At 35.3% G+C, this 13,440-nt stretch overlaps 1 protein-coding gene across 8 annotated transcripts in view; it reads left to right on the top strand.

Annotated features, from left to right (window-relative positions):
- LINGO2 (leucine rich repeat and Ig domain containing 2) overlaps positions 1–13,440 on the top strand; it is a 506,482-nt gene that overhangs the window by 168,391 nt on the left and 324,651 nt on the right. For 7 of the 8 annotated variants that reach the window (XR_006015296.1, XR_006015295.1, XR_006015299.1 and 4 more), the window contains exon 2: positions 3,255–3,335. The gene's annotated coding sequence lies outside the window, so the exon portion shown is untranslated. Of the gene's footprint in view, positions 1–3,254; positions 3,336–12,459; positions 12,706–13,440 lie in introns of those variants that run through there. The other variant, XM_042023607.1, reaches the window with a different exon arrangement.

Consider the following 13,440-nt stretch of genomic DNA (forward strand, 5'->3'; position numbering starts at 1 on the left):
GTTCAGCAGTTTAAGCAGTTACTTTTTTGGTTGTGTTTCAACATTTCGCTCTGTGGCTTTTAATTTTCTCAATGTAGGTCAATGTAGATCACATGACTTATTTTCATGATGCTCATGTTTATTGTTTGATATTAGGGCAAAACTGTCTTAGTACATTTCACATGTTTGGCATCTGGCTCAAAAAAATCCAATGAAATCTTTAATATTTCTAGGCTGTCCCTGAGTAATATGCTTTAGTGGTTTCTAGTTTTGATAACTGTTTGTTTTGTTATTATATTCTCACTATGATTTTAGGGACAGTTTTTCTCTTCGTTAAAGCAATATCTTAATTAAGACTGCACATGCACTGCTGCAATAGACAAATTCAGGTAAAATATTCCAGAGTTACCAGACAGGAACTCCTGCAAAGAGATTTTCCTTCAAAAATCTAGGATAATCAGCATCTGGGGAAAAAATTCTATGTTTTCCATGTACAGTCCATGAATGAAATGCATATTTTACTCTATTTTGAACTTTTATTCTGATAGATATCATAAACCACCATCTGGCTCTTTAGTGCCACTAAAGGTTTTGTAGAAAATTGTGGTAGCCCCTCCCTTTATTTGTCTATTAGTATTTTCTAATTTTTATCTCTTCCATTCACAACAATTCTTATCATTAAGATTTTTCCTGACAACTAAGCTGATATCCTCATAAATCAGCTCTCTAAGACTTCCAAATCTTATCTCTGAGGGATACACAATACTCTTTTATCTAATGTGATTGCCTTTTTTCCGCATGTGTACAATCACTGGCACTGACTACCTCTCCCATTTCCACATCTGGTTAGTAAGCTTGTCTCTTTCCCCAGCATCAGCTTTGTACCACCTAAAGAGCAGCTTGGGGCCAAGGGCAGCTTGTTTTAAGCTGAGATAACAGTGATATCCTGCAGCTGAGAAAACTGATTAGTTCCTCTGTGCCTCACCTATTAGGCAATCACTTATCTCTGAAGGAACTATTTCTTGCCACAGAGAAATTTAACTTCTCTAACAGCCTCTTGTATTGACCTTGTTGAATTCCCACTGGGGTCTTAATAAAAACAACCCTCTAGTCCTCTCCTACCACTCGGATTTTACCCTCAGAACTAATGAAGTAATGAGACGGCGATGTTATCAACATTTGGAAGTTTGACCCTTGACCTTCTCTAATGGAGGAGATTTTGATGTTGGTACTCCATTTTGCTGCTACATTTTGGTGAAGAGAGAAATCACAGAATCCCGGAGTGGTTCAGGGTGGAAGGGCCCACAGTGGGTCATCTGATCCAACCTCCTGCTCAAGCAGGGTCATCCCAGAGTGCATGGCACAGGATTTCATCTAGACAGTTTTTGAATATCTCCGTGAGAGAGACTCCACACCCTCTCTGGACCATCTCTTCCAGTGCTCAGTCACACACACACTAAAGTTCTTCCTCATATTCAGGTGGAACTTCCTGAGCATCTACTGCTGCCTGTTTAGATCTGATATTTAAATATCCTTTGACAGTTAGTTAGAATATAAAGCAGGGTTCAGAGTTTAATTCTCTCAGCCTCCAAAAGCTCATGCTCACCCTTATTTTCAGTTTGTTATGTGTCCAACCAAAGGTGAAGGGAAAAAACTACAGTATTAAATATTTCACTTTTGCTTCAGCACAAACAGAATGAAAAAAAAGTTAGAGACATGGTGAATTCGGTTTTTTGTGGAGTTTTTGTGGGGTTCGTGGGTTTTTAAATTATTTTGGTTTGGGTTTTTATCTTCCTTCTCATTTGATTGTGTATTAACTCTGAGAAGGATTCAAAGGAAAAAAAGGCAAGATCGATAAATCGTTACAATTCTCTAGGAAAAGAAAACCTGAAAAAAAAATACTGCTGTGAGTTTAAGTAAGTTTTCCATTTTGTTTGGAAATTATCTGCTAGGGAGGTAATAGAGAATTGATACAAATCTCATGCCAAAACTACAGCTTTGGTGAACGTGCAACCCAACTTCTTCTCTAGGAAAGCAGCTGTGTTTAGTGGAGACAGTACCAGACCCTGGAGTGCTTACAGATCATTGATGCCTTCCAAGACTGCTTCTGCAAGTTGCATAAATTCCTTATGTTACAGATGCATTCTGCAGTTCAGCTATTAGTCCATTTACTTTATCCATTATAAACCATATAGTATAATATAAAATGGTTGAACTAACTCACATATTTGTATACCACATAACAAACTGGTTGAATGAGAGTTAGATAAAACATTCTATCCTATCACAAAGTTTGCCTTTACTTGTGATATCTGATCTTTCCTGTAACTGCTGTATATTTATATTATATCCTAAGAATATTTTAAATAATACTCTTCTTTCTTTTTTATATTATGTTTTTCAGTTTACAGAATAACCTCTCCCAGATCACAATGTGCTTTATGTAGACATGCAGGGTCATCCTTTTCAGGAATTTGGAAAGGTCTTGGAGAAGTAATTTCTACATGACAGGAAGAAGAATAATTTTGTTATTTTGGTTGGTTTTTTCTGAAAACCTTATGTGGGACATGTTGATCAAAAGAGTTTATGGCATTTTTCACATTAATTTTGAAATAGCACAGTCATTACTAGTCTTTGGTATCAGTGGAGTTCTGGCTTATCAAACAATCTGTGGTTCTTTCAGGCATATTCTGGTCCTGACACATATGTGATTTAGAACTTTTCTTAACTCCTCAACCTTCACTGTGTAAGACAGATGTTTCTTCATCTGTCATGTTAACATAAATGGAAAGTTCAGATTTGATTCATTATGGCAAGACATTCTAAAAACCTCTTTTTTTACTATAGAGTCGGAGACATAGATGAAGAAATCTCTGGAGGTGCCAAGTTGCATCACCAACAGAGACAAACAGTTAGTCCGTTGAAGCAATTTTTTTCTTCGTCTCCATTCAGGTTTAATGCTTTGTCAGTTTCAACTTCAGATCCTCCAATAAATGTCTCTCTGTCCTACCATAGGCAACACAGCTGCCTGCTCCCCTTGAGTGCCAGTGAGTGCACCCTTTTTTTTGGTGTTATTAGAAGGTGTCAATTGCCTCTAACCCTATTTATCTTAGCAGACCCATTTAGGCCTCTGACAATCTTTTCTATTCCATTTTGGACAGGAGCTAAATATCATTCCAAGACATCTCAAGGCGTTTTCACTGAAAACATCACCATTTCAAAAAGCTCTGTACAATTCATGGCTGAATATATTTTCTTCTTTTTTTTTTTTCTAGTAAGTGAGCAGTGGAGCTGAAAAACTTGGCAGAAAACTCTTTTGTCTTTCCTGCTAATATCTATGGAACCTGGTTTGCAAGGTAAATATTCCATTTTAATTGACTGTAATTGTATACTATTAAAATTTCAAATGTCTAAAATGACCTAATAGTACCTCTAGGTTTTAATCTACACTTTTAGCAGTGAATTGTATTAGAATACTCTTACAACTTAAAATAAATGTAATTAGTTCCTTTGGATTTATTAACAAATAAACCTCACTCTCAGGAAGAAAGGAAAATACAGTAAGATCTAGGTTATTTGTGAGTTTCTGGGTTATTTCTGGGTTATTTCCATCAATCTGAGTGAAAGAACAATTCAGATGACTGTGAATGTATTTATTATGTCTATCTATATTCTCTGTATTCTGTGTTTATTGGGAATGCTGTGTTTATTGGTGATTTTATTCGAAGGAAGACTGAAGGTGATTCTTGAGACCTTCAAGAATCTTATTTTTACAATCTTTATTGCTGTGAAGTTTTTAAAGTAAGAGATTCTTGTTCCTGCTCTTAAACATAGCTTTTAATAATGATATCTGAAAGATAGTCATGTTATATATTTGGAAAATCTAGTTTTCTAGAGTTCAGAAATACCTCAGGGAAGCTGGCTTGTTTTGAGAATTAATCGTGTTACTATTATTTTATTTTAATTAATTACTGTAGAAGGTTGCTGATTCTACCAGAAAAATTATGTTACCAAGAAAATATTACCCTGAATACCATCCTCAGCTTTTTTAAGGGTCTAGCTTTAATATTACATTTCCTTTGACAATTTTCTTGTCCCATCCCTGAATTTTATCTTTGAAGTTGTCTTAATTGTCTGCAGGAAGGAACATTCCTCTCCCATCCTTTTTCCATTGACACTACCATTTTTCCTCTTTTAGACATGGTGAAAGAAAGTTTTCAAAATATGTCCTCTTATATGTTGTAAAGAATTGAACATCAAGCTATGCAAAAGCTGCTCCAAATTTATGCCGGGAAAAAGAATTACCCCCTCTTGACAGAAGTGCCACTAAGAGCTGTATGTTCAAGGTGGAAAACTGGGCCTTTTGAAAAATAAAATCAGTAGATTTCCTGGCACCTGGAATGGGGGAGTGAATATTGTACTCTTCAAGCTCATCCCCAAGGCTGTGCATTTTAATATATCGTATTTTTTAAGAAGGGAGAGAAAAAAAAGTGACTCAGCCTTTGCTTGAGTGAAACCCTGCTATGAGATGGTGGGTGGTGATTGTAAAAACAAAAGTGGCATCATTTCTTTCAGGGCTCCTTCTGAGCATGGAAGACATTTGTAAATTAGAAAAAAAAAAGAAAAAAAAAAGGAAAAAAAAGTATCTGGCCAGTTTTATCACCTTTTTTTAACTACTAGAAATGGCAGAAAACTGCCAGTTTTGAGGAAGAGCCCAAAAGCAATGGTTTTTCATGCAGATAGTTAGGCACTGTACAATCAGATTTGTCAGAAAAGAGTGGGTGATGCTACATTTCAAAGTGGTGCTGGTGCAACTCCCTAGATGTCATGTTGTGTTACATAGGTTTCTTCTATCTTGAGTTTGCAAAGCCAGAAGAACTTGGAAAAACACTAACAGTCAGAAGTCCAACAGCTAAAGCTGTAATTTACAAGGGGTTTATCATAATTTTCATGATTATGTTGCACTGTGTTTAATGGAAAGTTAAGAATGTACTTAAAAACTTGCAGAACTGGGATATATTTGGCTGAATGACAGCTAAAGAACTGAGAGTGAAAACGATGAGTAAAATTTCCAAAGCATCTGTAGGTGACCTAGCAGCAGGCTAAAGATGCTCTTTCTGCATCACTGATGATAATTTTGTGTCTTATGTACAATAGAAATCACAAAAAATAATACAATGTTTTAAAAAATAATTGACAAAGAGCACTGAATTTTCTTCTAAATTACTATTATGACTTTTTATGCACAATAACCACTTCTGACTTACTGGGCCTCCTTTGACTGTATGTGTAATTAAATCTGAAGGTGTCATTGTTTCTAATGACATATGTGCAATTTTTGGTATTGGCATTTCAATAGCAAAACACCAATATTCAATTTGGAGTTAGCGATAAGTCACTGCCAGTGAGAACAGACTAATGTATCTTTATGATGATGAGCTTGTATGGGGTAATGAGATGTTTTTATTCAAACAAAAGGGTAGGTTCAGAGTTGTAATTTGAAATTCTATTTTTAAAAAAGGTTTGAGGAATTATTGGAAGTAAATTGTCTTTCATTCTGTCTTTTGTTTTCATGCTTCTGAAAAGATTCATTACTGCCTATTCAACTTGTTTTCCTAAAATTCTTGTGGTGAATTTGGGATGCACAGTGCATAACATCTGTGAATTTCCATAAGATGAGGATGTGAAAGTTTTCTCTATACTTTTCATTTGATGTTAAAATCCTCCCTGAGTAGGTTTTAGGCATCTCAAGAATGTTTCTGTCTTTACTGATCTAGATTATACTAAGTGCTGCTGTAAAGCATTATATCCCAATAGGTGTAACGGCTCTTTCTATTTCAGAAAAAAAAAGGAAAAAAATAAGAGATTATTTCATTTGTGCATGTCAATACACATGTTTTTCTTTGCAAAAGAGGAAAGATCACACTATTGGATAAACTGAAATTTTTCATGTGAGTAAATATTATACATTTTTGTGCCTGGGACATTTCGAATAAAGTCAAATTAGGTGAGAGGTGGTGTTATCTAACCATGGCTGTTGCTGATGGTGTGTTTTTGCAGGCAGATTAACTTAATTTCCTTCCCTAGGTGGCCAACACTACTGTAACAACTGATTTTTCCTCCCAACCCTCGATTTCAGCCTACTAGGTTGACAGATAATTTTTATATTACCAGATGTAGCCAAATTTTGCATGAGTGAAGTACTTGTTTAGAAATCATTTACTATCATTTCCAAAGTCTTCTATATTGATTCGTATTTCTAATACTTAAACTTCTCTATTTCTTGAGTAAATGCCCTGAATTTGATGGATTAGGGACTGTATATTGAGGAAAAAATGTGTCTCTTCAACACTCCTAGAGGAGAACACAAAAAAATCTGGATGATTGTATTTTTTCTCCTGCTCTTTAATCCACAAACCTAGATTATTAAAAGTACTTATTGGAGGATTGGCTAATAAAATTAGTTAAGGTTTCAGTTCTCATAGTTCTCAGTGTTACCAGATCCGCATGTCTGAAAATAAGCAAAGGCTATCATAAAGCTTTGCTTTTGAGACCAGAAGCTGCTATTCTTCATAATGGAAAGAAAAATTTGAATAGTTGTGCTGAAATTACTAATCCCCTCAGGTTTAAAACACTCATTTTAATCCACATTCTTGAATAATCTCTGACGATTAAATCTAGTACTTTCAAAAGTAACAGGTGACTTCAGACAGTCAGATTATACAGCCAGAAGGGGTCTAATATTCAGTAAGTTCCGACCATTTCTTTTATGGAATTCAGGCTTCTTCTATATTCAAAATGCACACCCAAAAATTCACTTAGAGACATCTTTGCTTACCCTGGAGCTGCAAGACCTGCTGATTCTTGAAATCATCAGAGTAAATTAGAACAATCCATTACAGTTTTTTGTGGTGTTATCTTGTGCCGTTATGTATGCAGTCATCTGAATATTTTCTCTGAGTCATAAATGGAGTTATACTCTAAGTTACAGTTGGACTTATAAATAAGTGTTAGGATTTATTTGGGAGTCATTAAATTTACTGAATATGAGCCTTAATTTTCCAGATGAAATTCAGAAGCACGCATTGGAGTATGGACTTTAGGCATCCACATTCGCATATAATCAACAAATGTCTAAAACTGAAATACGGCAAGCAAGGCATTTCTTTGGAGAGACACTGGTTCATCCAGTGAAGACATTCCATTTTCTATCCCAGTCTCTCCAAATATCAAGCGGTGTCTACATTTGATGGGTACTAGAATTGTTCTTTGGAAAATAGAAACTTAACCTCACTAGCCTTTGTTTTAGAAAAGTAAGAATGTCAAGCAGAACTGAACAAAAATCTTAGAGAAGCAATCTGCTGGAAAAAGTAAAGTTACAACCCACAAATACAAAGCTGTTTTATTTATGCCTGGAAATGTAGCAAAGCTTTGTTTTGCAACTACTCTGAAGACACTTCATTTTGCAGAAGATAAAGACACCTTAAGAATAGCTAGAAGATCTGCTGTCACCTTTTAGTAACATTGTCAATATGCTTCCATTTTCTGCCTTAAGCAATGCACCACTTTAGATTGTGTAATTCAGTCCTTCCTGACTTTCCTTCATGCCTCACTCACAATCCTACTGTGCATGCTTAAATCTTTCTGGTTTGCATTTTTATACTTGAAGCCCAATCTTTGGTATGGAATTTTGAAATGAGAGTTCATCATAGTAAACTACTGTGTTGCATTTCATTAATCAGAAAGTATATGAGCAGGAAAAAAAGCAATAACTTTGTACACTATTACTGTCAATGCAAGAGCTAAAGCAAAAGGTAAAACGAGAGTTTTGCATGATAATATATGCAGCTCTCCAAAACTGAACTGAATGTGTTGGTTTATTTTGATGTTGGAAGAAGAATTTGCATGCCCAAAAGGTGGTCTTCAGTCCCTGACTGGCAAAAGCCAAACCATAACCTCAATAATCTTTAATGTCCCTTCCAACCTAGGCAATTCTATGATTCTGCGATTAAAAAAAAAATCTGTTATGCAACAGCAACCTGCTGATATACAGCTGATCACAGTTTGACACCTTATATTCTTTTACATAATCTCTATTTTTAATGTAGCTGTGACTTCTGGTATATTTTTTTCAGTACCACTAGGGATTGTATAGAAGCTTTTGGCACTAACATTGTCTCAATATTGTAAAACAAATTTCAGAGCTTTATTTCATCCATTTTTACTGCATCACTATGAATTAAATCATCCTTAGACTAGAAAATTGTTCTCAGACTCACTACACCTTTAAGTGTAATCATGAAGGCCACTGCCTTCTACCTCATTTTACTCACGTGCAAAGGACGTTTTGCCAGACAGGAGATGTTTAATAAGATGAGACTTCAGGCCTGAAAGTCCAAGAATTACAGGACGCTGAAAAGCTACAGTCAAGTGAGAGATGGTGAGGAGCTCTGCTAGGTCCCTAGGAAAGCCTTGCCTCAAATCTCTTAAAAAGTCCTTGAATGTGCACGGAAGAACAGGTGACCCAGTCGTGTGAATGAGAACAACTGTAGGTCAATAGAACCCCTTCAAGTAATGCAAAGTGACATGTCTTGAGAAAGCATTCGAGGAAACAGGCCACATAGCACAGTTCTTGGCCTCTCTGGAACATGGAAAAGAAGATAAAGGTATTCATAATGTAGAAATTGGTATTTTCTGCAGCAGTCCTTTGGAAGTGTTGTCAATATTACTAGAACAGAAAATTCTAATGTCATCACATTCTTAAATTTACGCTTTAAAGCATGAAGGATGAAGGTGAGTAAAAAAGGTATCAGCTCAGTAAAATATAAGAATTTTAATGAAAATATGGAGCTAAGAAGCATCATCGTCCTTTCTTTATATATAAATACAAGACTAAGAAAAAGAGTATCTTCAAATTTCTGAGAGGATCATCAAGATTTTGTCAAGATTACTCTTGCATTTGTTAATTTACTTAGGAGGAGTTCCTGTGCTGAATCTGGTGTTCTGTATCTGGAGCATACTGACACTACTTGAAGGCCATTATTTGAACTCAGTCTACTCACTATGCAGAAGAAATCTGTGAAAAATTCTTTTTTTTCACATGTAAAGCTATTTCTGCCTGTGCAAATGTGAGTACACATTTGAAATCTGTGGGTAATAATTTCTTTACAAAATTTGTCACTCTAATGGGGAAAAACAATTTGGAAACATTTGCGCAAAATCAGAACAGTTTTAACTTAAAGATTCCAAGAAAAGAAGAGATCTCATACCATTTATTTAAATGTATTCACTCTAAAAATAGTCATATACATTAAGTAGAAAGCAGTCACCATTTCATTTCCTTGATGTTTTGTTAGAAACAAGAAGATCAGTGCCTCAGTTGGACATAAAGGTTCATTTAGAAGATGGAGTGAATAGAGAAAGGGGAGTAAACCAAGAACTGTGTTATTTTAGTTTTCCTTTGGACACTGGGGGTTTAGAATGGGATGATCTTTAAGGACCCTTCCAACTGAAGTCTTTCTATGATTTTATCATTACAACAACAGTGATGCTTTTCAGAACCAAAGACTCATCCTTATGGGACAAAGAAGGCTATTTCTGCAGTATTCATGCGTATGTAAAAATTTGCCATTCTCATTAAGGTCAAATTTGTCATGAAAATTAAAGGTCATATCCTAAGCCAATCCAAATCATGTTATTGCTGAAGTTATATTAATTTACAAGAAATTGTGATAATCCTTAAACCTGTTTTGGAAATTCTGCTCACTCTATATTGAAGCTTAGTGAAGAAATATTTTGAAATATTTTTCATGAAAAAGTTTATAGAAGTTGTCCCATTTATTCATCTGAATGTTTTCAAAGGGAAGATGATTATGATTTTTTTGTTCCTATGACATATTCTTTAATTTTGTTCTACTTAAATCAATACCAGATATTAAAATTCAGGAGAAGCTTATTGCATGTAGTAGCATCCTTCACATGGTATCCAGGAACCAAAAATACATCTATTAATTTCAGTCACGAAATATTAGGATCGCCTACACTGTGCTATCAAATCAGTAATTATTTAACAAATGTTATGAAGAGGGAGGAAAAAAAAGTGACAGCTATATTATCCCTACTTTAAATATCAGTATTTACAATATAGAAAGCTGACAGCTACTTAAACCTTAAAAAAGTAAAAAAAACCAACCCATACCAAAACAAAAAACAAAACCTACAAAAAACCAACCAACTAACCAAAAAAACCCCAAACCAAATAAAATCCCACCAAAACCAAAATCAAACAAATTAAATGCACCAAACCCATTCATTTTCATCCAAAAATCCTAGTAGACTTACAACAGTATATAGTGAAGTAAATTGAGAACACACAGTTAAAAATTATGTAAACATTTTATGCCTATGTGTTTCCTTACAGTTCACAGCATACTTTCCAAATATTTGGTGCTCTGTTTCTAATAATTATGGTGTTTGCACTGAATGTTTTCTTTCAGAATCCTAAGTTAAGGCAAATCAGATGACTCAATCTTGTCACCATCAGACTTCCTGGGTAGTACTGACATACTGAGTCAATGAAGTTACTGGTATGGTCAGGCACTTCTAAAACTGTGCTTATCTTATGCACTGCCTAATTTTTTTTTGGTTCCTTTGACCCCTTTATTTTGAAAACCCCTCTTATTTTCAGGAAGGATTTATTTTTAATGATGGACTTTCCTCATTGCATCTTAAAATGTCACAGCTGATTGCATCCAGGTTTGTGCTATTTACAGTGTCCCACTTTTTCTTGAGCCACCCCTTAATGGAAAGTAGCTCTTCATAACTGGACAATTGACTCCTTGTTAAGCAGGGCTGCTTTTAATAAAAACAGAACTGTGGCATTTATAACTTTAATCAAAAATTTTCACGGAATCCGTGGTGTTTGAAATAGAACTGGACCTGTAACATACACTATAATCAGAAAATCATCGTAGAATCATAGAATGGTTTTGGTTGGAAAGGACTTTAAAGACCCTCTAGTTCTAAACCCTCAGCTATGAGCAGGGATGCCATTTACTAGATCAGGTCACTCAAAACTACATCCAACCTGACCTTGAACAATTCCATTAATGAGGCATCCACAACTTCTCAAGGCAACCTTTTCCACTGTTTTACCACCCTCACAGTAAAGGATTTCATCTTAAAATCAAACCTTCCTTCTTTCAGGACCCCTTGTCCTATCACTATGTGCCCGTGTGAAAAATCATGCATTTGTGCAATGCAATGGTAACATGATGCAGAACGGAAAAAAGAAATAAAATCAAATAATTAAAACCCCAGAAGGTAGTGAAATCATATCTTTTATGCTTGGATAATCCTGGGGGGAAAAAAATACTTTTAACACATCTATATGCAGGGACTATAAAAGCTTCATAGCATCCTAAAACTATGTCAGTGAAGGTGAAAGCAATCAGAATTTTCAAAGTGGGGGTAATAGATAGAAAGGATGTAGAGGAAATGTGGAATTAAGTTGTTGTATAAAAGAAATGCCTGTGGGGTTCCAGTGTGAGCCAATTTTGGCAAAATTGACCAAGATGACAGGTTGATGAACCTGAAGAGAAAAGTAAATCTCTCAGAGGAAAAAAATTCTTTTGAACTTTGGGTGGAAACCATTCTGATTAATGCACCTGATCCATTTGCATTAGGATTCTGATTCTAACTATGCAAAATTCCTTCACATTATTTAAACTGTACAGCTGTGAAGGCTACTCCATACTCTGAGTGTGAAGAGCTTATACTTTTTAAGATGTAAATTACGTAATGTGGTAATATTCTAGCTTCATTTAACCATATTATAGAGCTGCTCAGCTCTGCTGAGCATTTTTATGGGAATTCATTTTATGAAGATGATATGCAATGTGCAGAAACAAAATAAAATTGTTGCTGTTGCTGTTGTTAGCAAAATTTATATTTTGTGTGTAGCAGCAGGTAGATGGATAATGGTTACCAGAACTGTGTCCTATGGAGAAAGACACATTTTCTGGGTCACTAAATAGGCAGATCACTCAGTTTAAGTAAAATAGTAATTGAAGGGTAGAAGATTTACGGTGGCAGTGGGATTCTAAACAAATTTAGATCACTAAATAAAACACAGTTTTTGGTAGTCAGAAAAGGTTTTTCTTCCTTTATGAACTGACCAGGTTCTGGGATGTTCCCCTGCTGTTTGAATTTCAGTTTTTACCTTAAATTCATTTTTCCCTCAGTGAACAGACAATTTCAGATAGCAGTCTGTATGTCTGTCAGATAGAGGGATGCTGTGAAGGCTGTCACATTCTGTCTTTCATTTCTTTCCCTTCAGTTACGCAAATAACAAGAATTTCAACACTGTCACTCCAGGATTATGTGAAACCATGAACATAACTCAGATTTCTTTGAGAGTGACTGAGACCAGCATTGGGTACTGCAAGCTCTAAGGCATTGTTTTTTTCTGTCTTCAGCAATGAATGGGCCAGCTTAATTTCAAAGCAGCTGTGAACAAAGTTGAGGTCCCCTGAAGGACTTTGTCATAGAGCTGTGTCTGCCCTGTTGGGGTCTGGAGGGATGGCATTGCCTTGCACTTGTACTCCTGTCCAATTCCCCTTGGAGATACACGTGGAAGGATGGATTTGTACCTGTAAGCAAATGAGTGACAGCCAAATGTGAGCACCAGTTCCAAAAAACGACGGCCAAAGACTGACAAGGAAAATCGTAAGTGCAATTTCACTGATCAGACAAAGAATTCTTCCTTTTATACCAGATTAAGGTTTTGTTTCCAAAATGCTGTCTTTTTCTGGAGGCTGCTGCATAAAGGAAAAAGCTGAATACTTCAGAGGAAAACCCACATACATAGTTAAGCTGGCATTAGTATAGGTTCTCTCTTTACTACAGTGCCTAGTGTCCTGCCTATTGTCCTCCTTCAATAAAGTACCATACTTATCTTACCACATCTTCTAATGATATATTTCCAGTTAAAATGCTGGAATTTTTATCTCCACTCTCAAATTAGCATTGGGATATTTTCAGTATACCCAATAAAAAAAAATTTACTGGAATAAGAAGGAAAATTTTGTGATTTCTGAAATACGTATTTAGCAGAACAATGAATTTTGAATTAATACTGCTGGAAAGTACTTGGATAATTTTGCCTTTGAAAACACTCTCTTACTGAGGTCTTTCAAAGTAAGCACATTGTACTTTTGAATATATTTTATGTTTTTAAATAATTTATCCTTCCTTTTGAGATGGTTCTCAGATCTCAAGTGCATAAAAAATAATGTAAAAAAAAAAGACAACAGAAAATTATCTGGGTAGTTTTGTTTGGTTAAATGCATCTGGTTATATGATTGCATCCCATGAATATGAGCTTTATTTTCAGTTGAAATCAAGACTCTGAAAGGTAAAGGCTTTACATTTTTGTAGCCTTTGAAGGACACAGAGGACTCG

Source organism: Corvus kubaryi, unplaced genomic scaffold (assembly GCF_017639235.1).
Source record: "Corvus kubaryi isolate FWS band 111438036 unplaced genomic scaffold, C.kubaryi_AGA036_p1.0 37249, whole genome shotgun sequence".
Lineage (NCBI taxonomy): Eukaryota > Metazoa > Chordata > Aves > Passeriformes > Corvidae > Corvus > Corvus kubaryi.